At 45.2% G+C, this 24,355-nt stretch overlaps 1 long non-coding RNA gene across 1 annotated transcript in view; it reads right to left on the bottom strand.

The window, feature by feature from the left end:
• LOC125961385 (uncharacterized) overlaps nt 1–22,466 on the bottom strand; it is a 170,355-nt gene extending 147,889 nt beyond the window's left edge. Inside the window, exon 1 of the long non-coding RNA XR_007472063.1 lies at nt 22,411–22,466. This is a non-coding gene — a long non-coding RNA (uncharacterized LOC125961385). The remainder of the gene's footprint in view (nt 1–22,410) is intronic.
• Between the last annotated feature and the right edge of the window lie 1,889 nt (nt 22,467–24,355).

Consider the following 24,355-nt stretch of genomic DNA (forward strand, 5'->3'; position numbering starts at 1 on the left):
TTCCTGGGAATGAACTAAAGAAACAAATCTCTGTCTTCTTAGGGCTTAAATTCTAGTGACAGAGAACATGAAAGGCACAAAAACTAAGGTCAGGAGGTGTTAAACGTTATGAAAGACACACAAAGTGTTATTAACCAGTAATTGTTGGACATCTGTTAGACGCATCAAGGGCTATGGAGGCTGAGGCTGCAGCCACTGATGAAAATGGAAGTGGCCATTACAAGCCGGACTAATGCTGTAATACAAGGGAATGCGTAATCTTTGTCTGGAAAATTGAAACTATCACAGCCTAGAAATTACCACAGGTGCGCTGATCAACCAGGACACAAGCAAAAGGTGAGGACTTTGTCCCAAACTCCTGTAAATTCTATCCTCTAATCCTCAGATACGTTTACTACCTTTGTTCTAAACCGGAGATGCAAATTTGCAAGAAGGAGAAGAAGGAAGGAAGGAGGGGGAGGCTGCAGCTAGAATGGATATAACGGAGTAAAACTGGCCTTGATCTTTCTAAAAGGCCAATGTGGGATTTTAGTTTCTTCTCTAAGCGGGAAACGGAGACGGTGTTTGCCCCAAATAATTTGAGAATACTGCTTCTTCGTTTAATTAGGAAATTCCTCCAGAAGTGTTTTCACTGAAAAATTCAGTTAAATATAATTAAAAAGCTAGGGAAATCCCAACAGAGGAGGAAACTCAAGGCTTTGGAGTGGAGGGAGCTTCTCAATGCCCTGGGAAGGCTCCCGAGGGACCTCTCCATTTTCTTCCTCTAGGAAGCGCTGCTCTACAGCGACAGTCCTCGCCCAGCCAGCTGCAGAGACCAAAGGCCTCTGACAAAGCAGCACGTTCCAGGGTGGTCAGTCTTGCTGGACATTTTTTTTTTTTTTTTGGCGGTACGCGGGCCTCTCACTGTTGTGGCCTCTCCTGTTGCGGAGCACAGGCTCCGGACGCGCGGGCTCAGCGGCCATGGCTCACGGGCCCAGCCGCTCCGCGGCATGTGGGATCTTCCCGGACCAAGGCATGAACCCGTGTCCCCTGCATCGTCAGGCGGACTCTCAACCACTGCGCCACCAGGGAAGCCCTGCTGGACATTTTGATCAGCCCTGGGAAGAGGGGCCCCAGCAGTGCCCTGCCCTGGTGCAGACAGCTGACCTTTCTCCCCACCATCTTTGTAGCCCTTGGCAAGTACAAAACGGTGCTGCCCTAGCAGACAGTGAGCTGTGAAACACCTTCAGAGTCAGAAAAACATGGGCTTGATCAGCTCCTCCGCCAATTATCAGTGGTGTGGCCTTGGACAGTGAACTTAACCTCTCTATGATGTTTCCCTTTCTGTAGGATAAGGGTGTGTCCATAGAGCTTAACCACTAGTATGTGTGTTAATTATCTGGCACATGATAAGTGATCAGTAAATGATCTCCAGGACCTTTATTATTGACCTCAGATCATGAAAGTCCACACAGAGCCTGTGGGTCCTGAAAGCAGAGAGGGGTTCCCAGCTTGGTTGAGGATGGAAAGGCGATTAAAGTGAGAAGAAGAGAAGATGTGGGAGTTTGGGATTCCAGTCTCTCTGTCCCTCTGCCTACCTGGGCTCCCTCTCAAAAGTCATTTTAGCCCGTGTCCACCTGTTCTCATATGTGAAATGAAGACTCAGATAAACAGAACTAATCTTTCCCCTCCTTCTCTGAGATTGTCGTCTGACACTCACTGGCGCCATAGGAAACACCTTGAAGTTCAATTAGAACAATGACCTTCAGAGCAGTACTTTTCACCCTGTGGGGGGATTTTCACACGTATCATCATCTATCATGATGATGACTTGATCATGACGAACATTTTTTGAGATCTCATTTTCCAGTTGGGTAACCAAGGTCCAGAGCTACAAAGGGACTTGTGCCAGACCGCAGAGAGAGGGAGACTCAGGCTTGAACCCAGTTCTCACAGCCAAGGTGTGAAGTCAAAATCCCACATGGATTCTCCTCCACAGAACCTGCAGCGTGCCCAGCTCATAGTAGGTCCAGACCCACGCTGAACCTCAGTGAGTTAATATCTGTGAAGGGCTGTCGAGGGCAAACTCCAGGAACATGGAGGAAAGCCATCAAACAATGTTAGGGAACCTACTTTGTGGTTCTGAGGCCAGGGGAGAGCGCACGGTGTGGGTGGGTCAGTGCTCATGGGGCTGGTCTGCTCTTCCTCAGTGCAGTTTCCATACTTTGAGAAGCTGCCCATCCTACGTCTTCCTTCTATGCCTTTTGCTTTGATTAACCGCAACTTTCATGATTTACATTGCCTAATTACCTTCCAAATGGGTTATTCCTGGGTGGCAACCTTATAAGGGGAGGTTTGTGGGTCTCTGGAGTGTCTTAAGTATGATATTGCAAAGCTCCAACTAAACAAGGCATGATCTCCTGATAGCACAAGGCAGATACAGGAAGGGTATTGCGAGTCCTCTAGAGCAGCTCTGTTCCATAGAACTTGCTGGATGATGGAAATGGTCCACATCTATACTACCCGATACAGTAGTTACTGGTCACATGCGGCCATGGAACACTTTGTGACTGGTGCAACTTGGAACTGAATTTTAAATTTTATTTAATTAACATTTATATGTAAATAGCCCCACATGTCTGGTGGCTACCATATTGGACATCGTAGCTCTAGAGTAATCCAAAGATTAATTTTGCAGAATGAGATTCGAATCCTAGGTCTACCACTCTCTGCCTGCATCACCTTGGATGTGCCAGTTGGAGCTTCGGTTTTCTCATCTATTAGGTAGGCTTAGTACGTTGTCTTCCTTGCAACTCTGCTGATAGTTAATAATATGTTGTATATTAAGTGGCTAGAAGAGTGCTTGGCACAGAAAATGAAAGCCAATTCGGTGAGAGCTATTAATATTACACTTACAATTGTGTGAATGGGACTTGAGTAGCATCTTTTCCTTCGTGTTAGTGCTATGGGTGGAAGAAGGAATCCAGGACCATTTACCTGGGATTTATCCATCTAATGTTTCTATGGAGATGATGGAGTGAGGCTGTGAAGACAGCTTACAGCAGAAACTTTCACCTACTTAGAATACATGTTACAGTGTATTGAAGGCCAGGAATCTTCTGTGGCCGTGAATGCACCTTAGCAATGTTCTGAGGGGCCATCAGCTCTGCTCACATATCCCTGATCAGGTTTTGTGCCGGGTCATTTAGCACCCTGATTGCACGTTGCAGATCAGGGTCTCCATGCCCTTCCTCTGCCTGGAATGTTATCTTGCACCGTACACAGCACCCTCTCGTCTGCCTTACCAATTTCTTCTTCTCTTGGACCGTCTTAAAGAGTCAGTTCAAACACTGCTCCCCTTGGAAGTCTTCATCTATTTCTTCTCTGTGCCCCTTCCCTCGAACAAGTGTTTGTTGCAGCACCTGTGGATGTCTGCATGCCCAACTTCCTGTTAGAGGATCATATCTTTCAATCTCTAGAATTCTCTGAACCTAGTATAGAACCTGGTATGTAATAGGATCTAAGTAAATATTTGACAAGACAATCATGATGACAATAGCAAAGATGATGGTGATGATGATGGTGATAATGATATAGTGATGATGGCAAACATTTATAGAGCGGTTGCCATATTCTAGGCACTGTTACAAATGCTTTAATAGCATTCATTTAATCCTCACAACTCTACGTAGTAGCTACTATTTTTGTCTCCATTTTACATGTAAGTAGAATGAATATCAGGGAGTTTGGATAATTTTTCTAAGGTTGACCAAGCTTAGAAGTGGATTTCTTACTGAGGTGGCTACACGTCCAGGGTGCTAAAGCACCTACTCTCCCAGGAGATCTGGCCCCTCGCATCTTCTCCCTGTGGACCCCACCATGAGAATGAAAGTCAGCCCGCCTCCTGTTGATTCGGGAGCCAAGGGACAAAGACCCCTGCATTTCAGCAAAAAATTGCCAAGCTTCGGAAATAGCCTGCTTGGCTCCCAAGGGCGGGAGCATGTCCCCACGTCCCTTCCCAATTCCCAGGCACTTATCACTCGGACAGCTGCATTGGAATGATTTACAACCACGTCAACTACTTGGTGCTTTCCAGCAAGAAGCTGAAAAATGGCACATACTGTGGAATACCAAGTGCAGAAACCTCTCACGGAGAGCAGCCCCTGGTGGCTTTCTGCAGACATGCCTGCCTTTGCCCCCAACCCCACACACACTGTTTACTGACTCACCTGGCCCCATGGCAGTTCTGCCTCGACTTAGCTCTAAGCAGCAGGGAGGAAAGACATTGAGATCGAGGCTGAGTGGGGTGAAACGTATACCTCGGTGGATTTTGTGTGTGGTGAAATCTCCCCATGCCTCACGGAGCTTCAGGGTTTGTTCCTTCACATTCTCCTTCTTGACTATAAGAAATTGATTCATTTAACAAATATTTATTGTTCCCCCTTCATGTGCTACATGCTGGGGACACTGGGTTGAAAAAATACCCACCGTCCACCTAGTCTAGTTGGGGGGTGCAGGGGATAGAAGTAAATATTTGCTGTGCTGTGTGACAAATGTTGTGACAGAATTGAGCCTCGGGTGCTATGGGGGTCAAGAGAGGGGGTCTCACCGTGCTTGGGAAAATCTGGGAAGCCGTCACAAAGGAGGGGACGTCTGGGCAGTGCCTCTAAGGCTCACAACACTGAGAAGGCTGGGAGGGACGCCCAGGCAGAGGGGACAGCTTTTGAAAAGGCATGGGGGCATGAAAGGATGCTGTGATAACAGGCTGTGGTACCCAGTTACTTAATCAAACACTAATCTAGGAGTTGCCCTGAAGGTATGGTGTAGATGTGGTTAACACAATCAGTTGATTTTAAAGAAAGGGGATTACCCTCAATAAGGTGGGTGGGCTTCATTCAATCAGTTGTAAGGGCTTGGGAGAGAGACTGAGGTTTCCTGAAGAAGAAATTCTGCCTCAAGTTTGCGGCATCAGCTCCCGCTTGAGTTTCCAGCCTCCCAGCCTGCCCCATAGATTTCACATTTACCAGCCCCCCACACATCAAGCCAATTCCTTGAAATAAATCTCTTAATACGTATATGTATATCTCTATCTCTGGCTTGGCTCTGTTTCTCTGTAGAACACTGACTGCCACAGATGCCATAAGTGTAGAGATTAGTTTATGCTTCCATGCGGCTGGAGGTTGGGGAATCTGGCTGGCTGTGGAAGAAGATGAAGCTTGTGGAGGAGAAGGAAAGAGACTTAACTTTTTCATGAGGACGATGGGGAGCCATGGAAGGAGTGGGTGTGAGGCAGTTTCAGGTATGTGTCTCAGAAAGATCATCCTGGTGGCTAGGTGGAGGATGGCCCTGTCACCCCCTCCGTGTGTCCTGTGCCTCTCCTGCCTCCATCCTCTTCTCATGAGATCACCCCAAGGAGGCCGATCATCTCTGACAGTTAGCATCGCTAACAGAAGTAATTGTGAGGGTGCTTCCTGATTCACACAGACCCGGGTCTGAAGACCAGCTCTGCCACTCACCGCATTGTAACTTGGATGGGGCTCCTGAACTCTCTAGGCCTCAGTCCCTTCATCTGTAAACAGGGGTACAGCAGTCCTGACCTCTAGGTCATGGCAAGGATGAAATAAGACAAAGCCTGCAGGGCTGTGCTGGTGATCTTTTCACCCCGCTCAACCCTCTCTGTGCTCCAAGAGCAGAAACCCCTCCAACTGCATCACCCTTCGCTCCGTTGCCCTCTGGTTTTCAGTGGGTTTGGCCCACAGGAGCCACGGCAGAAACTGCAAAGTGCGTTTGTTCCCCTGGTCCCTTCCCGCAGCCTTGGGAGTTTCCAGATGAAAAAGCTGTGCTTCTGCTGGGCAGCCCTTTCCCACAGCCACGGCTGCTCCCTGAGCTCCTGGAGCCCGTCCTTCTCCTGACCCTGGAGGCTGAATAGTTTATGGTTTCGCACTCTTGCCAACTCTGGGGTACTTCACCATACCCCGTAACCTGACCCCATCTCTGTAACTATACGCCTCACTAAACTCTCGTCGATTACCTCTTTGTTGTGTGCCCACCACACAGTACGAATCCAATACGTGGTCTTCATGGTTAACTATTATCACCATATTGTTATTATACTGATTACAATAAAACTGAGATACCAAGAGACCATATTAACTTGTTAAGGTCATACAAATAAATTTAATTTAGCAAGAACCCTGGGTGTGCTAGCTGCTTTATACCCACAGCAACCCTCAGCAATCATTACTATTCTCAGCTCCATCCATAGGCGAGAAAACTGAGGCCCAGAAAGGTTAAGACACTAGCCTGAATGAGCACAGCTAGTAAAGGGCAGATCCTGGATTCAGACCCAGAACTTTGAGACTTACCCTGTCCTATGGTGATGCCACCATCTTTTTTTTTTCCTGCCTGACCCTAAAATCCCACCACTGGTGTCCTGTCCTATGTTCTTGCTGCAAGAGTCAAGGCATCCCCGTCTCTTGTGACAGCTGCCTTGTCTGAGGAGATAAAATCAGACTGTGAGTTCATCTGTCTATGAAAGCCAAGAGGGGCTGGGACCTGAAGATGGGTGAATTTCCGCCACATGTGTAATTTATTGCCAGAAGCACCCCCTGGAATCACATCAGAACATGGTCTCCAGATCTTGCCCATCTGCCCTCAATCATTCTGGACTCTGGGGAGGATGTATCAGGCAGTCAGACATGTCAGCTCCCCAGGATCGGGGCTCGCAGGGTCCACCCCAGCCCCACTGGATTGCTGACAGCCCCAGCTGACAGCCTCGGGTACCGGGCTTCTCAAGCAGAAGAGTTTGGGTCAGGGCGGTGCTGTCATCAATTATGGCCCACGGCGGGGCAGCTAGTCATCCATCATGCCTTCGCAAGCCTGCTGGAACTGAATCATCGAGACCCTGCAGCCTATTCTTCTAGCTTAGGGTCTGAGATCTCATGGTCAGAATTAAAAGACATCTGTTCTACCCTCTGTTTTGAAATTTCTTTGTATCTAAATTGTTGGTATTTCTTGGGCTGTAGCTTTGTAAGTGTTTAATGTCGGAATAATGGGACTTTGGGGTTCAGAAAGTCCTTTAGTTTCATTTCAATTTCTTTTGCTTCTATTACATCTAGGGAAAAATTAATTTAACATTGTATTTCAAAAAGTCAGGATACAATGATCCTGATTTTTATCATTTTCTTTCTATCTGTTGATCTCCCAGCTATTAGTACATGACCTTAGAAAGATGTCTGGAGTGACCTTCATCAAATGTGAACTATGGTTATTTCTGTATGGTGGGATTTGGGATAAGTTTGCCATTCTTTCTTTGTACTTTCCCACAAAGACACTTATAATTTTCTTAAGAGAGAAGGAGGTATATAGAAGCTCAGAACTAAAGAGAGGACCCTGAAGATTTTCACATCCAGATGAAGAAACAGAGGATCAGAGGGGGCAATGGATTTATCTCAGGTCACACAGTAATTTGATTGTTGAAGCAAGACCAGAATCAAGACATAGATCTCAGAATAGGTTTTCCCCCAATATTCATTCATTCATCAAAAATTTAGCAAACGCGTACTTGGAAATAAGATGAATCCAATGCAGTCCCTGCCTTCAAGGAGACAGAGAGGGGAATCAAGGCTGATATTGTAATCAATGAACTTATGGAGGAGAGAAAACACAGGGGCTGTGAGAGCACAGAGGAGGCAGGACAAAGCCAAGGCAGGGGAGGAGAGAGAGCTTCCAGGAAGCCCCCTGGAGGAGAAGGTATTAGCAACTGTTGGTTAGATACAGAGCAGGCAGGGAGCAGGTCTCAGGCAAGAGAACAGCATGAGCTCATCCGTGAATGCAGGAGAAAACCGGAGCCATTTGTCTGCTAATGACTTGTTACCACGTGGTTAAAACACAGGTGAGGTGTAGGGTGGGGCTAGAGGAGGCATCGTGCTGGAGGGGTTGTCAGGGGCAAGTCACAGTCCCCTAGAATCTGCTTGGAAAGCCCATGAGAATACAGCTTTGATCTTTTTATTCACTGCAGCATCCCAAGCACCTATGAGAGATGCTCAGTAGATGTTTGTTACATAAGTGCTCAGCTAAGATGGCACCCCCTCCAGGAAGCCTTCTCCAACTCCCCCCCCAACCCCAGTGCTGAAATTAACCTCTCCCTTATTTCTATTTCATAGACCTTTGCCCATTTATAATAATGTGTCTGGTAGAAGAGATCATTTTTTTCCACGTCAGTCTCCCTCCATCTGACCATAGGCTCTAGAAAGAAAGGCAGCACTGACTCCACTCTGCATCCCTCCAGAGTATCTGGCACGCAGGAGGTACTCGACAGAGGTCTGATTAAAAGACATCTATTAGGCTCCCCTTATTCCAAGTCTTCCCTCCCAATTTATTTGAAGCCTTTCACTACACCTGGACACAGTATCTAAAATTCTAAACACCTAAAGGGCTCACTAGTGTCTGCAGGAAGGATCCTGTTGGGATGGAGAGGACTGTAGTGGATATCTATTGGTTGCCCTTGTTCAGGAATCCTTCCCCCTTCTTTTGGTTACAAACACTTTTGTTTTCCTTTGGTGAGCTACTAACTGAATGCAATTTCCGTGGGAATGTCTCTGTCAAGGTGACTCATCCAACCCTCAAATAGTAACATTTTGCAAGAACATATATAGAGAAATGATATCCATTGACTGCACTGGAATGCTTGTCCATGGGAAAGGGGAAGTGAAATGGTGAGTGGGATTCAAGTGGAATATGGAATAAAACAGAAGAGAAAAGTTGACATTGTTGCATCTTTTACCAAAAGGCATTAGGGAAGGGAGTTGACTTTAAAAGGATACGATGGCAGGACCTGGAGAAGCAGGTGGAATCTGATCAAGGACAAACTTTGGCATCATCCAGGGATCAATGGGGCAGCACCTTGCTTCCTAGAGGGTCTATGGACGTGTCTTCCATGAGTAAGAGGCTGTTTTCTGAAAGCCTGTGAAGGACTGACCGAAGTAGTTCACTGCAATCTGTGTCTCCTCGGTACTACATGTTCTGATGTCAGGGAGTTACTACCAGTCACACTGTTGGGACCAGGAGAGAGACACCTTCCTACTTTGGTTCCATGAGTCACTATTTCTCAGAACAGAAGGATCAGAAGTCACTAGCAGGAAGCCACTACACTAATATGCATTATTGGGTATTACTAATTAGTCCAGGTCAACTTATGATAAATTATATATAGTTCTAATTTCTTAATCTTTTAAAAGTCCTGAATAAAAGAATGTGGGGACTTCCCTGGTGGTCCAGTGGTTAAGACTCCAAGCTCCCAATGCACGGGGCATGGGTGTGTTCCCTGGTCGGGGAACTAAGATCACGCATGCTGCATGGTGCAGCCCCCCCAAAATTGTAAGTATTCGTATAGATGAGTGGTTGGAGGAGTGAGAAGTCCTTAATAAATACTGTGGTCGAGATTCTGTGGTTCTCCAGCAATTCCACTCCTACGTATCTGCCCAAGAGAAATGAAAATATATTCCATATGGGTTTGGGCTTGCACACAAGTTACTGAGCAACCTTATCCACAACACCGAAATACTGGAAACAGCCCCTACGTCCATCAACCATTGAACAGATAAACTCTGTTATAGCCATAAAATGTGATACTACTTAGCAATAAAAAGGAACAAACTACTGATACACAGACACATAGCTGAATCTGGAAAGCACTCTGCTGAGTTAAAGAATCCAAACACAAAAGAGCACATATTACATGATTCCATTTATATGAAATTCTATACAAGACAAATATGCTCTGTAGTGACAGAAAGCAGATGAATAGTTGACTGAGGCTGGGGGAGGAGGATTGAATGGGAAGGGATACAAGGAAACAACTGAGTGTGATGGAAACTTTCTGTATCTTGATAGCACAGGTATATACATTTGACAAAAGTTCACGAACAATACACTTAAAATGTGAGCATTCTATTTAATGTTAATTATAACTCAATAAAGTCGATTAAAAAGTTGCTGGGGGCTTCCCTGGTGGCGCAGTGGTTGAGAGTCCGCCTGCCGATGCAGGGGACATGGGTTCGTGCCCCGGTCCGGGAAGATCCCATATGCCGCGGAGCAGCTAGGCCCATGAGCCATGGCCGCTGAGCCTGTGCGTCCGGAGCCTGTGCTCCGCAACGGGAGAGGCCACAACAGTGAGAGGCCCGCGTACCACAAAAAAAAAAAAAAAAAAGTTGCTGGGAAATTAAGTGAATAGAACAGATGACAATATCCCTCTATTAGGGTGCTAGAATAGCAAGCACTATTCCTCTCTCAGTGGGTTACACTACTTTAAATGATGCTCTTCCTTTTATTACAGGCTGCTTGAAAAGATCTAATGAAATAGCATATTGAAAATAATAACAACAATACAAATAATTATAATGAGAAGGAGGAGAATGGACAGGGCATTTACTGAAGATTTAATATGGACTAGGACCTCCAACAACTCTACAAGGTATGTACTATTATTAACCTCATTTTACAGATAAGAAAATTGAGGCACTGAGAATTTAAGTGACTTAAGATCACAAAGAAAGTAATAGAGCTAGGGTTCAATCCCAGATAATCTGAGGGCAGAGGCACACTTTTAAGCTCTAACCTTTACAGGCTACAGGGCTCTGTATGAGCTGTAAAATGTATAACTGTCTTAAATGTCTTTACCCAGAAGAAAAATGAAGAATAGAAAATTCACGCATTAAGGCAAGCAAGGAATATGGGGACCCTCATACCTTACAGGTAACAGCTATCTCTATACTTAGTCACACAGTCCTTCATATGTTGAGAATGAACAAGAGTAACTTCTATTTTTTTCTAACCTTCTTTAAGGTTAGAAATTCTCTTATTTACTTTAAATCTTATTTACTTACCTTATTTAAGTAAATAATCTCTTATTTACTTTAAATCTGCCACCAAAGTTACCATAAAACCAATTAACAAATTAACAAAAGAGATCAACAGTTGGGCCATGAGTAATGGCTGTCTTTCTCTCATGGTGCACAAGGGTAGACAAGATAAATGAGACTGAAGGATGATTCTGATTATCTGGACAAAAGCATGAATAATTATGTGGCCATCAACAGCCCCTGAGCTCCGCATTCATTGGAAAGTCAGTTCTCGGTACTAACACAGTAGATCTGTGCAGCCAGTGTGGCCAGGCTGGTCTCGAGCCTGGAGGTGCCCATCTTCTCCTCTGAGGCCAGGGAACTTATGGCATTTCCATGTTGTACTTGGTATGGCATGGAGTGAGCACAGAGGGCAGAGAGGAATGCCCAAGGGCATGGGATGTGTCATTGGCTAAGGACTGAGCCCCCTTCAGCTTCATCCACTGACACTCAGCTCATCAATTATCCCTGAAAGCAGCTGTTGGAAGAAAAGCCCATCATGGAAATAGGAGCTGGGTCAAACATGTAAAGCTTGGTCATATGTAGTGGTTATAAAGTTCTGGAGCCAGACTGCCCACATTCAAGTCCTGACTTGGTCCTAAAAGGGCGACTCAGGGAAAACAAGTTAACATCTCTGTGCCTCAGTTTCTCCATCGGTATTGTCTAAGTTTTAAATTAAGAGTGCTTAGCAGTGCCTGGTACATAGTAAAAACTCAATAAATGTTAGCTGTGATTGCCATAATCATAGAAATTGGTACAATTCCAAGATGTATCTTCGTCACATTTTGAAGCTCTGAATGCATCTTAAAATTTATGTGTTTTCTATAAATCTAAAATTATTCAAAGACTCCAAACAGCCAAAGCAATCTTGAGAAAAAAAAGCAGAGCTGGAGGCAACATGCTGCCTGTCTTCAGGGAGCATGTTCTATACTACATGTTTTGTCCTACACTACAAAGCTACAGCTATCAAAACAGCATGGAACTGGCACAAAATCAGACACATAGATCAATGCAACATAATAAAGAGCCCAAAAATAAACCCATGCACTTATGGTCAATTAATCTACAACAAAGGAGGCAACAATATACAATGGAGAAAAGACAATCTTTTCAAATGATGTTAGGGAAATTGGACAGTTACATGTAAAATAATGAAATGAGAACATTTTCTCAAACCATATACAAAAAATAAACTCAAAATGTATTAAAGACCTAAACATAGGACCAGAAACCATAAACTCCTAGAAGAAAAAGTAGGCAGAACACTCTTTGACAAAATCGTAGCAATATCTTTTTTTGGATCTGTCTCCTAAGGCAAAGGAAACAAAAGCAAAAATAAACAAGTGGGACCTAATTAAACATAAACGCTTTTGCACAGCAAAGGAAACTATCAATAAAACAAAAGAACAACCTACTGTGAATGGGAGAAATTATTTGCAAATGATATGACTGATAAGGGGTTAATATCCAAAATATATCGATATAAACAGCTCATACAACTCAATGTCAAAAAAAACCCCAAACAACTCGATTAAAAAATGGGCAGAAGACCTGAACAGACATTTCTTCCAATGAAGACACACAGGCACATGAAAAGATGCTCAACATGATTAACTATCAGAGAAATGCAAATTAAAACCACAATGAGCTATCACCTCACACCTGTCAGAATGGCTCTATTAAAAAACACAAATAACAAATGTTGGTGAGAATGTGGAGAAAAGGGAACGCTTGTACACTGTCGGGGGAATACTAATTGGTGCAGCCACTGTGGAAAACAGTATGGACATTCTTCAAAATACTAAAAATAGAATTATCATATGTATTAATACTTCTACTCTTGGGTATATATCTGAAGAAAATGAAAACACTAATTTGAAGAGATACATGTGGGACTTCCTTGGTGGTGCAGTGATTAAGAATCTGCCTGCCAATGCAGAGGACACGGGTTCGAGCCCTGGTCCGGGAAGATCCCACATGCTGCAGAGCAACTAAGCCCGTGAGCCACAACTACTGAGCCCACGAGCCACAACTACTGAGCCCACGTGCCACAGCTACTGAAGCCTGCACGTCTAGAGCCTGTGCTCCACAATGAGAAGCCACCGCAATGAGATGCCCGTGCACCTCAATGAAGAGTAGCCCCCACTTGCCACAACTAGAGAAAGCCCGCGCACAGCAATGAAGACCCAATGCAGCCAAAAATAAATAAATAAATTTATTTTAAAAAAGAAAAGATACATGCACCCCAAAGTTCATAGCAGCATGATTTATAATAATCAAGATATGGAAGCAACCTAAATGCCCATCAACAGATGAATAGATATATATGTGCAATGGAATATTAATCAGCCATGAAAAAGAATTAAATTCTGCCATTCGCAAAAACATGGATGAGCCTAGATGTTATTATGCTTAGTGAAGTAAGTCAAACAGGGGAAGACAAATACTGTATGATATCACTTAAATGTGGAATCTAAAAAATAAAACAAACCAATAGATATAACAAAACATAAACAGACTCACAGATATAGAGAACAAACTAGTGGTTACCAGTGGGGAGAGGGAAGGCGTAAGGGGCAAGATAGGGATTGGGGATTAAGAGGTATAAACTACTTTATGTACAAAATAAAAAAGCTACAAGATATATTGTACAGCACAGGGAATATAGCCAATATTTCATAACTTTAAATCTATAAGAACATTGAATCACTATGTTATACACCTGAAACTAATATAATAGTGTAAATCAACTATATTTCAATAAAAAATCCAGAATTAAAAGTTTATTTAGAAATTCATGTACTAATTGAATGTGGTAATGAAGCTCTGACTAGTTTTTTTTTTTTAATTCTTAATTTAAAAAAAAAACAATGTTACTAAACCAATGGGGTAACTTACACTGGCATCTTAAAATCAAAGTAGCTAAGTATTAATAGGGCCCAAATATATGCTATAGATGAAGAAACAATGATAGGTTTTTGCTCAATAAATGGAGCAATGGCTTTTGCCAATTCTTCATATGCACATGCTCTTCTCACCACAGGACCTTTGCACATGCTGTTCTGTCATGTTCTCCATTCTACCTTCTTCACCTAGTTAATGTCTTATCGTTCTTTAGTTCCCATCATTTCCTCAGGAAAATCCTCCCCAACTTACCTGTCTAGGTTAAAACTTTCTAATATCATTTGCCATTTCATTATAGCCCTTGTCACAGGTGTGATTTTTTGTACATTACACAAAACTGAGTTACTATCTGTCCCTTTCAATAGTCTCGAAGCTCCATGAAAGGAAGAGACTGTACCTCCCCTTACTCATCACTGTATCTCCAGCTTTCAGTATGGACTCTGGCATACAGCAGGAGCAGAATAAGTATGCTTTGTAAGAATGAATAAATAAATGAATGAGTTTTGGAGACATCATAGATCCAGTTGCAGAGCCTGGCATTTCAATTTTTAGTGTCCATTTGAATGAAAATTTGATTCACGTCTATTAAATTGCACTAAAACCTAAGCTCCATGAGGACAGGAGTCTTGTCTGCTTTTATCTGTTGTGATCCAGCGTTCGCATGTTTTATATTGTACTATAATTATTTCTGTCCTCGCCACAACTCATCTCTACTACCTTTGAGAGTCATGAAAACAAGTATCATATCCTGGCCCCTTGTATGACAGAGAGTCATAAATCTGCAGCCAAAGCTCAGATTGGTTTCCCAAGCTTCAGCTCAGTGAGTCCATCTCTCACTGACATTGCATCTTAAAGTAGACAGTGCTACTTGGCTTCCCCACAGACCATTTAACATGTAGGTAATATTCAAAGTTGGACTCCCTGTCCCCCTAAATCCCCACAGGGCTCACTCTCTGAACAGTGAATAAATGCAGGTTCCTCTAGTACCCAGGATCTCCCTTTCTGTGTTGCAATTTACAAGAAGGCATTACCTCACCCCTGCATGGTATTATCATAGTGGCAGAGGGTCAAGTTTCCAGGCAGCATGAAGAGGTGAAAAGAACATGGGCTGGGTGATCAGTTAGTTTGGGTTCAAGTTCCAACTCTATTCAACACTATGAAAAAGGGGGAAAAGAGTGGATTATTAAGCAGTATATATGATGTTAAGACCTTTTCACATACGATTTCATTCAATTTATAATAAATCTATGGAGTGGGTATTACAGTGCCATTTTAATAACTAGGAAATGGAGATTCAGAGAGGTGAAATAGCTTACTCAAGGTCACCCAGTTGTTAAGTAGCAGAGATTAGAACCCAGATCTCTCTGACCTTAAAGTGCAGCTCTTTCCTTTATACCGTCTTGCCTTATGCCCTGGCTGTGTGATTTTGAGCAAGTTGCTTCACCTCTCTGATCCTGCGTTTCCTCATCTGTAACTGAGATGATTACCACACCTACCTCCAAAAGCTGCCCTGAGGATCCAATGGTAATGCACATGAAAGGCAATATATAAATGCCAGTTATCACTGCGCTCAATAACCACAAACAGGCAGATCAGAAGGAATAAATTCTTTTGTTGCTCTGTTTAAGACTGAAGAGAGCTCTTATTATTCCTGAAAGAGTTATCACAGCTGGAGAAGCAGCCATGCAATTCCTGCAATAAAAGTGTATGTGGGGGGAATCAAAAGGCAACACAACTGTCTTCCAACCCAGCCTGTTTTTATTTTTACCGAAATACAATTTCAGATTCGATGGCTTATTCTTCGTCTGAAGTATGAGCATTTATAGCCCAGCTATTGGGAGCAACAGCAGAGCAGTTAAATGCTGCTCCGCACACTGGCCCTCCTCCAGCCACCTGGCAGAGGACTCAGCACACTCCGCTCACAGGAGCTCTGCTTCCCCTAATCAATTTTCCCAGTGTCACTCCCTGCCTCTCACCCCATGCTCTGCCTTTCCCTGTACAGGCACTGGTATGCATGAGAACATATTGTCAACTCTGTACTATCACCTGTTAGAATGGTCCATCCTAGCCACTAGGTTAGCAGTTGGTGTGACACGCCGGTTGGCCCCAAATAACCATGCTTTTCCCACAACTCCAGCCTCCTACCTTGGCTCAGTTCACCTGTTGGCTGAGATTTGCTTCTGGATGAGTTGCCCCATGATGAACCCGGGGATTGTTCATACTCACGTTGCTCAGAAACCCAGTTTCTTTTTGCAGTAGACGGAGGAAAAGAGAGCAAATAAACACAGAGGGAAGAGAGGGGAAGAAGCCACAGCACTGCCCTCAAAGAGTCTACAATTTACAAGGAGAAAGAAATGTGAACGGACAAAAACAACGGCAGTTGCTTCTACAGTGCTTGGGATGTGCCAGGCACTGCTCTAAGTGTGTTAGATCATCTACCACATTTAAACCACACAATAATTCCAAGAGGAAGGTACGAGCATTGTCCCCCCATTTCACAGATGAGAAAACCGAGGCTGACTTGACCAAGATCATGGCCAGTAAGTGGTAGAAGCAGGATGTTGGATTTCAAGGGTCTATGCTCTTAGGCACTGCATTATAGCTTCTCTCAGATGATTATAATACAGTGTTGGCCTAATGAGGGGAGTTTTAAAGATTGTTCACGGGCAGAGGCAATCACATGTGCAAAGACCCTGAGGGACCAGAGAGCCTGCACATGAAGGGGGCAAAAAATATCTCATTGCAGTTGGAGCATAACAAGCCATGGGGGAAAAGGAGAAGATGGAAAAGTGTGGAGGACATGTGACTGGAAAGGTGGGTTCTGGTTGGGCTGGAAAGAGCCCCGAATGCCAAGTTAGAACCTTGGACTTGGACCTAGTAAAATGGAGACCCACTGGCATTTAGGAAGGGGAGTGACATGAGCAGTTTAGAGCTGGGAATTACCTCTCAGCCGGTAATGTGGAGGATGGACCTAAGACAGGAGGAAACAGGAAGAGGGAGAGAGGCTGTCCCAGGATGCTGACTGAGAACAGAAAGAGTCACCATCTCCTCCTGTCTCCTTTTTTAGGAGGGTTATGGGGGCCCCTGGGGATCCCCTTGCCCCAGGTGAGCCCATTGGCCTGAAAGCTTGTGTCTTGGCAGTAGCATGCTAGCATGTAATCAACATCTGCTTATAAACTGGATTGTAAGGCTTCCAAGGAGTGAGATTTGGCCAATGACACCACTGACAGAGAAGCCACTGTGCCCTTCCAAGTCTGAAAAGTCTAATAAGAAACTCAAATTTCTGGACACTGGCAAAGGATAGGAAGCCACTCGCAGTTGAAAGGCATTCTGGAGGGCATTTGGACTTTGCCTGCCTTAAGAAAACTCCTTATCGTCCCCTGGGAGTAACTTCATGGTGCCTGCCTGCCCCACCTCCCCACAGTTGCAAAGATGGCCTGGACTTGTCATATAGCTTCATTTCCTCAACTGTGATCACCCCAGGGATGGACTGTACAGGCAAGTAGGAGTGACCAAGGGTTCTGTGAACCTGGACATATGGATGCAAAGTCAGAGAAGGGCCTTGCTGGTGGCCAGCATTCCTGCCCTATGTAGAGAATGAACCTAAAAATGAAGCAACATCAAGGGAAGCAGGACCAGAGATGGAGAACGACAGAGTCTTGATTATACAACTGAGCCTATGGATAGAGTTGAGCCTGAAATCTAAGGGATCTATCTGCAACTTACATACTTCTCTTCCCAGCATTGCCAACATATTGGAGTTGAATTTCATTGGCTTATTCCCGAGTCAATCACTGAGCCCAAGGGGATGGAATTTGCTGATTGGCCAGGTTTGAACCACATGACCCTTCCTGGAGCCAAGGTCTGGGATGTGAGTTGGACCCCATCAGAATCACATAAACTGAAAGTAGGGATGGGTGGCTTCCAAGCAAAATCAAAGTCTTATTACCAGAGGAAAGAGACATTTTTTCCGGACAGGCAAAAAATAATAGATGTACTCTACAACCTTTTGCAATACAAATGTTAAGATTACATCAATCTTTCAAACCCACTAGTCCTTGAGCTGGGTTGCTTAGAGAATAATTCCACCGAGGTGAGAGCTCTTGGGATGGGAGGTACATAGGAAGTGGCTCTCTTCATTTCAATCCCTGTTCTGAGCCCCATCTCCTTGTCACTCTGCCCTACCAAAAGCCATTGGGTCAGCTAAAACACAAAATTTTGTTTCTGTGAGCCCAAGGCCTCTGCTTCCAAGTTCTCATGACTTTGCCCTTACATTAGCATTCATGAACTCAAACTGTCAGAGAGTCTTGGGTAATTAGAAGCAATACAAAAATGCTAATTAGCACTCTGGCTGTACCCAGAGGATGACATAGACAGAGACCCAAGCCCTACGTTTGTGTTTCCAGGACTCCTTGAATTCCCACATCTAAGAACCCTTTACAAAGCTTCTTGATGAAAGAAAGAGCTCAGAGACAGTATAGCATTGGGTTCAAGGCATTGCCCTTTCAGTACGATGCACTTCCATGTCAATCTCAACTCTGCCACTTACACATGCTACATCCATCGGCAAATTACTTCACCACTGAGTCTCAGTTTTCTCCTCCATAAAATGGGAGTAATAATCATCTCTATTTTAACATGTTTTTGTTATGTGAATGAAATAATTAATGCAATATGTACAGTACCTGGCACATAATAAGGGTTCAATAAATGAGTTTCTGTATGTGTAATACACAAGGGGGAAATTATAGGAGGTCAAATATGAAAATTGGGTTGTAGATTCCTCTTGGCTCCAACCATTCCCATCCCCACTATTTGGTGTGAAGCAGTCACACCTCATGTGTGGACCAGTGCAATGTTTTCCTGTCTGGTTGTGGTTCCTTCTCTCTCTTTTCTCTCCAAATCATTTTGCGTTAGTTTCCAAGGATTGTGGTGACAAGTTACCACAAAATTGGAGGCTTAAAAGAACGTAAACGTATTGTCTCACAGCTCTGCAGGCCGGAAGTGTGAAACCAAGTCGTTGGCAGGGTTGGTTGCCCCGGAGGTTCTGAGAAAGAATCCATCCCGAGCCGCTGTCCTGGCTCTGGTGGTTGCCGGCCAGCCTGGTGTTCCCTGGCTTGTAAATGCATCCTTCCATCTCTGCCTCCGTCTTCACAAAGCCTTCTTCTGTCCTCCTGTGTCTTCTCCTCTTCTGTCTGTCTCATCTCCCTCTAGGCTTTGCCCTTGTAAGGACACCTGTCATTGGATTTAGGTCCTACCTAAGTAATCCAGGGTAATCTCATCTTGAGATCCTTAAGTTATTCTATCTGCAAAGACTCCATTTCTAAAATAGGTCATAGTCACAGGTTCTTGGAGTTAGCACGTAGACATATCTTTTATTTGAGGGGGTGGTCACCTTTCAATCCACTATACATCCCAACACCACATCACCATTTCAAGGTCAATCTTCGCCAAACACACATCAAAAGGCCTACAAAGCCTTCTCATTTTCCACCTAAAAGTCTTCCAGCCATGCTGGTCTGCCATCGAAGGCTCTGCCCCAGCAGGTCCTGAGCTTCTCCTCCCTTCAGGCACCTGGCTCTGGAGGTGCTGAGCTGCTGGTCCTCATCGTTTTCTCATCCTCCCTCTTGCACCGTCCTTACACCCATGTTCCCATCTTGGGCTCTGTATCACTTTTCTGTTGCTCCATAGCAAATTGCCACCAACTTAGCAGCTTAAAACATCTTGGGGCTTCCCTGGTGGTGCAGCGGTTGAGAGTCCGCCTGCCGATGCAGGGGACGCGGGTTCGTGCCCCGGTCCGGGAAGATCCCACATGCCGCGGAGTGGCTGGGCCCGTGAGCCATGGCCGCTGAGCCTGCGTGTCTGGAGCCTGTGCTCCGCAATGGGAGAGGTCACAACAATGAGAGGCCCGCATACCGCAAAACAACAACAACAACAAAAAAAACCATCATGAATTTCTTATGTCACTCTCTCTGTGAGCCAGAAGTCCGGGAAAAGCCTAGTGGGGTCCTCTGTTCAGGGTCTCACAAGGCTGCCATCAAGGTATCTGCCAGGCTGTGTTCTCATGTGGAGGTCTGACCGGGGAAGAATCCCCGTCCAAGCTCATTAAGGTGTTCATAGAATGAGTTTCCTTGCAGCTGTGGGACTGAGGGCTCAGCATTTTGCTGGCTGTTGGCTGGAGGCCCCCTGTAGTTCCTAGAGGCCATTTAAAGTTCCCTGCCATATAGGATTCCTCCACATGGCTGCCCACCTCATCAAGCCAGCTAGGAGGAATTCTCACCTCAGGGAGGGCCCTGTCTCCCTTTTAAAGGCTTTTACCTGATTACATCTGACCTATTTAAGATAACGTCTCTTTTAATGAACTCAAATCAAAAACCTATATGAAACCTTAACTACATCTGTAAAATCCCTTCACCTTGGCTCTATCATTTGGCTAGGATGTATCATAGGTCCAGCCCACACTCAAAGGGAGGGGATTGTACAGGATGTGACAACCAGGAGGCTGGACTTCCGGGACCACCACAGAGTCTGTCTGCCCCTTTGAAGTCTGTGCTCCAAAGAGGAGCTTCCCAATCTACCTCCCCCACCAAAGCCATTGCCATTCCTCTCCAGCTGGATCATCCCTCCTTCTTCCTAATTCTTGGTGGCTTCATTTTTAGCCCTCTTACAGCACTAACTGATTTATTTGAGAGGCAGCAACGTGGTACCACACAGGGGTAAAGAACAAGGACTCAGGAGTTAGACCATCTGGGTCCACCCTGGCCCCTCTACTTACTATCAGTGTAACCCTGGGCCACTCAACTTTCAAAGCTCAATTAGAAACATACAGAGAATCTTTTCATGGGGTTATTATGAGGATTGAATGTGCTAATTTTTCTAATGCAGTTAACAGGGTCTGGCTCACAGCAAGGATCTAATATATGGCTATTTTGCGTGAGTCAGGATAGGCTAGGTTATATTGCAGTAACAAACAGCCCCAAACTGAGAAAAACTCAGGGATTTAAAACAAATGTTTCTTTCTCCCACATGCTGCGCACCCACTGAAAGTTAGCAGAAGGGTTCTGTGCATTTTAATCACTTAGGGTCCCAGATTGATGAGCAACCATCATGTTGAAGAGAGCAGGGTGGGTCTTACCTGGCAAACGAATGGTCCAGCTCAGAAGTGAAATGGGACACGTGCTTTCAACTCATTGGCCAGAATGAGTCACGTAATCCCACTGGGAGGCCAGGAGAAAACCTCCCAGGAAGCGGAACAGGGGAGACCCACACGTGGGTGCTCATCGTGTAATTTCCTTTAAATTACCATGAACCTCATTTCACCTTAAGGAACAGTATGATTTCATCCTCCTTTATCCTCAACAGCACTAGATCACAGTGCCTAGCGCAAGGTAGAACTTCAGGACGATATGTTAGAAAGCCTAACTCTAAAAATAGGACAGCTGCCACGCACATAGAAAAAGACTTGATCCTCTTACAATATAATCTGAGGAGACAAAAAATTTCCATCCACACTCAAATATTTTCCCTGTTCACCTGCTACCATGTATATTTCTGCCATTCACTTGATCCTTTACGGTCTTTAGAGGTGCATTTGTAACAGCCCAAGGCATCGGATTGCCTGGGCAGGGTAAGATATTTACTAGCGCACCGTTTACTCTCTGAGCCCATTACCAGGGCTGCTGTTCAATTCAACCAGCATTTTCTGAGCGCAGTGCCAGGCAGCACACTCAAAGCCTGGTGGGTCCTAACGTGGACACAGTTCTCAAAGAACTCACCATTTAGAAATCTTAGCATGCCAGGCAGAGTCTAGAGAATGGGACAGAAGATGGATACTTTTGAAGGAGGAAATAATTATGCCCGCTAATAATTATAAAGTGCTTTCTGGGTGCCCGGCTGAGCAAACTTAGACTTGGGAGATTTAATCCTCAAAGCACCACTAGGAGGATGGAGACTAGAATTTCCTTTAACGATTGGCAGATTGAAAAGGATTTCCACTGCTCCTTCTCGGGATGGGTCTTTGCAGGAGATATTCGTATACTATCAGGACTCAAAAACTTTGGAGCAAGAAGACAGAGGCAGTGACAGCATTAGAGTTTTCCAGAAGCTGGTTCTGTTAGTAATCCTGCCTCTGTCACTCACTAGCAGTGTGACCTTGGAAAGTTGCATAACCTCTCTGTGCCCCAGAGCCTTCCCTTGTTAGCGTGGGCTCCTGAGTCCTCGTCTCCAGGAAACTGGCACAGGGTAGGTCTCCAGGCATCACTTCCACCTCCTTTTGCCCCCTCTTCTCGAGGTAGGAAGAGTAGCAGCAGGGGCACAGAGACACTGGGCAGGCTCCCAGCTGAAAACTAAGACAGTTTTGAATGAATGGCAAATTTTTTTAAATTTATTTTTAAGACAATTTTCAAATAAGTTGAAACAACTTTTTTCAGAGGCAACCAATAGCACCGACCAGGACTGGGAAGGGAAGAGATAAAGTTATGGAAAATGCAAGCAATTAAACTCTATTAAAAACCCGTATGTGCTTTTTTTTTTTTTTTTTTTTTTTTTGCGGTACGCGGGCCTCTCACTGGCTCACGGGCCCAGCCACTCTGCGGCATGTGGGATCTTCCCGGACCGGGGCACGAACCCGCGTCCCCTGCATCGGCAGGCGGACTCTCTACCACTGCGCCACCAGGGAAGCCCCTGTACATTTTTTTAATGCGGAGAAAGTAAGTCCAAGAGTTGACAAGTGAGCAAGGCTGAGCTCCAGCATCTTGGGGTTTTGGAATGAAAACCCTGCGAAGGGCAGAAAATGTGCTCAGCGGCACTTCTCGCCTTGAGCAACACACACATCTGTGCGCTCGATTGTTTGGGACTTGGCGGCAAACAGCAGTGGCAATAATTCTTTGCAAAGGAGGAGGATCAGCAAAACACAAGGAAAAAAAGAGACAAAAGAAGAGTGCACGTGGGATAAGAGGAAGATGGCGGGGAAGGGGTCAGTTTTCTCTGCCTCACGCGGCTTTGGTGGCTTGTGGTAAATGAGTTTCTAATGATGTTTTTAAAAAGCGGGTCTTATTTACTGGGGCTGACGCAACTCCTGCTTCTTGGGCTGTGTGCTGGGGAAGCAAATGAGGCAGGAGGGAGACGGCGTGAAACCGGGGTTTGCTGGTCTCTTAGTCCTACTGGGAACGACCCCAGGCCATCGCTCCCCCTTCCCCACTCCCTGCACTGGCCTCCGCTGTGCGCCAGCCGTTCTGACCTCGGAGGATCACAGTCCTGTGTGAGAGGGAGACACAACCTGGCTGTGAGAATCCTGTGTAATCAGTGCTTCTTTGGGTGCCCCTGTGTGCCAGGCACAGTATTTTTTGAATGAACAAACAGAGGAATGAATGAATGAGTGAATGGAACACTTGGCGCTCTGTGGGCCCAGGGAGGGAGCACCCCAACCTTTGGAGTGGGGAGAAGGGAAGCAGGAAGGCTTCCTGGAGGAGGTGACACAGGAGGATTCAGAAAAGAAGACGTAAAGGGGAGTTTGAGGCAGAAGGGAGGGCGTGAGCAAGTGCCCGGAGGACTGTCAGCACATTTCGGTGTGGGAATTTCAGGTCATTGGATTTAGGAGGAGGGTTTTAGAGGCAGGTGTGGGAGACGAAGGATAACCCTAATTGGGCCCTTACTGTGTGCCTGGGACATTTGGTGATACCTAGAGCTACTTTGGGTTATCACAACTGCAGTGGGGGAGGGGGTGCTACTGGCATCGAGGGGATGCAGGTCAGGGATGCTTCCAAGCCTCCTGCAGTGAGTGCACAAGACAGCTCTCCTCCCAAACCCTGCTGTATGCTGACCTTCTGCTGACCACTTTCATTTCCTCCTCCTCCTAGCCCCGTGAGGTGGTACATTTATCCCCATTTCTCAGGCAAGGAAAACGAGGCTCTGAGAGCTTCAGTACTTGCCTAAGATCATACAGCGACTAAGAGGAAGAGTGGGGATTGGAACCCAAGCAACCAAGCTCCAGCTCCCTGCTAATAACTATAGGAAAGAAATCCATTGGCCACACGGTAAAGGTCTTCGGATGCCATGTTACAGAGTTTGGGCTTGTACCTGTTCTGCAACACACGAATATTTTTCACCTACAGATTTTCCACCTTTTCACGCACTCGTGTAATTTCCCCTGAAGAACCAAATGTTGGAGGTCAAACAAAATTCCCATTTGCAAGCAAAGACAGAGCAGAGACAGAGCAAAGGATTTGTCACTGCATTCATTATATACCGCTCCCTCCCCCGCCCCACGTCAGGCAAGTTCTGGCCTATTACTAAATACACCTCTAAGAGCAATTGCCCTGCTTTATTCAGAAAGAACCTTAAAATATAATTAACGGAAGTCTCCCCGGATGGTTTCACATCTTCCCTTCTCTGCAGTAGCATACCAAGTCCAGTGAGGTCTGTTATTCTGAGACTTCCTTAAAACCCTAATCAAGTACACCGCCATTTCTCTGCAGCTCTTCGCAGAGGTGCGGTATCCTCAGCACGTGCTGGTCAGGGCTGCTTTTTCTCCTAATGAAGTCACACTGGGCGCTTTCCGTGAACAGCTGGAC

This window comes from Orcinus orca, chromosome 16, assembly GCF_937001465.1.
Source record: "Orcinus orca chromosome 16, mOrcOrc1.1, whole genome shotgun sequence".
NCBI classification, from domain to species: domain Eukaryota; kingdom Metazoa; phylum Chordata; class Mammalia; order Artiodactyla; family Delphinidae; genus Orcinus; species Orcinus orca.